The sequence below is a fragment of the Gossypium arboreum genome, chromosome 12, assembly GCF_025698485.1.
Source record: "Gossypium arboreum isolate Shixiya-1 chromosome 12, ASM2569848v2, whole genome shotgun sequence".
NCBI classification, from domain to species: Eukaryota; Viridiplantae; Streptophyta; class Magnoliopsida; order Malvales; family Malvaceae; genus Gossypium; species Gossypium arboreum.
Genome location: NC_069081.1, coordinates 97421589 through 97423481, shown reverse-complemented (window position 1 = coordinate 97423481; position 1893 = coordinate 97421589). Strand labels below are relative to the sequence as shown.

The window sequence follows — 1893 nt, the reverse complement described above, 5'->3', positions numbered from 1 at the left end:
TAATTCTTAAGCTAGATAATAAAAAGATAGTAATTAGTAGTACTTTTAGTCCTCGTGGATACGATATTTCCGGTCTCACCATAACTATACTACTGTTCGATAGGTGCATTTGCCTTAGTTGAATCTTTAGTCAGTTTAGCGACCTTCAAGTTTTTGGCGCCGTTGTCAGGGACTAAGATATTAGGAACGCTTGAATTTTATTACTTTAGCCATTTCTTTATTTTAATTGCAAATTACTTTTTGTTTTAATTTAATTTTTACTTCTCTTCTAATCTCCCTGTTATTTGCTTTTGGCAGGAATCTTTAGTTTATGACTAGAAAGTTACTATTTGACTGTGAGATAGAAAGGACAGCTCACAGAAATTGAAGAGAAATAAGGCGAAGCCTACAGTATATAGAGGAAGAGCAAGAGGACGTGACCGATATACCCGAAGAGATGGCAGACAATACGAATAATCTGCTACCTTCATAGTTGCTGCAAATCTAGTAAATCAGAATCTTGTTCCTTGTACTATGTATGATTATGCTAAGCCTACTTTAACAGGAACTGAATCAAGTATTATTATACCTGTTATTTCTGCAAATAATTTTGAACTGAAACCTAACACGATTCAAATGATACAACAGTTTGTTCAGTTTGATGGTTTGCAGGACGAGGATCTAAACACTCATTTAGCAAATTTTTTGGAATTTTGCGATACCTTTAATATCAATGGCGTTTCTGACGATGTCATTCGCCTTCAATTCTTTCCTTTTTCATTACGGAATAAGGCTAAACAGTGGTTGAACATGAGGGTCAATCACTACTTGGAAACAAATGACCGAAAAATTTTTGCTTAAATATTTTTCACCTGCCAAAACTGCTAAATTGAGGAATGATATCTCCTCTTTTGTGCAGATAGATTTAGAAACACTTTATGATGCATGGGAGAGATACAATGACTTTTTGAGAAGGTGACCTCACCATGGGTTACCTTTATGGTTACAGGTTCAGACCTTCTACAATAGTGTGAACCCTTTAACAAGGCAACTGATTGATGCAGCCGCCAGTGGAACCTTGAACAACAAAACACCTGAAGAGGCTTGCAAATTTATTGAAGAGATGTCACAAAACAAGTATCAAGGGCAAGTCATGAGAACGAAGCCAACAAAAGTAGCTAGTGTTTTCAACCTCGACCCAGTTACTATGCTATCTAACCAAGTAGAACTATTGAATAAAAAGATTGATGGTTTGTATGATTCTACTCAGGTATATCCAGTAATGAGGTGTGATTCAAATGGAGGAGAGATGCACAACACACACTATTCATTCGTCAACCCCAACACCGAGGGAGAACAAGTCCACTATATGGGTAACAATTCTAGACCTCAGAATAACCCTTATAGTAACACTTACAATGCAGGTTGGAGAAACCATCACAATTTTTCGTGGGGTGGTCAAGGGAATCAACGGCCACAACACCCTCCAGGTTTTCAATAACCACCTTACCAACAGGAGAAAAAGTCGAACCTTGAGGAGATACTTACAAAATTTATCTCGGCGTCAGAAACTTGTTTTCAAAATACTGAGCAGCACTTAAAAATCAACAAGTGTCGATTCAAGGGCTCGAAACTCAAATAGGTCAACTTGCTAAGTTGATCTCTGAGCGACGGCAAGGTGGCTTGCCTAGTAATACAGAAACTAACCCAAGGGAGCAACTACATGCCATCACTGTGTACGACAAAGACGGGTTAGCTGAATCTAAATTTGAAGCGAGGCAAGAAGCTGTGGTAAGCAATGGTGAGGTTGAGGTGAGTCATGGTACACAAACGCCGGTAAGCAAAGCATATAGACCTCGTGTGCTATACCCCAATGCGACAATGAAAGACCACATAGACAAATAATTCAGTAAA

At 38.3% G+C, this 1893-nt stretch overlaps 1 non-coding gene across 1 annotated transcript; it reads right to left on the bottom strand.

Moving 5' to 3' along the window:
- Positions 1 to 865: 865 nt before the first annotated feature.
- On the bottom strand, positions 866 to 972 carry LOC128285996 (small nucleolar RNA R71). Its single transcript, XR_008276543.1, has one exon. It is a non-coding gene; the product is annotated as a small nucleolar RNA R71 (small nucleolar RNA).
- Between the last annotated feature and the right edge of the window lie 921 nt (positions 973 to 1893).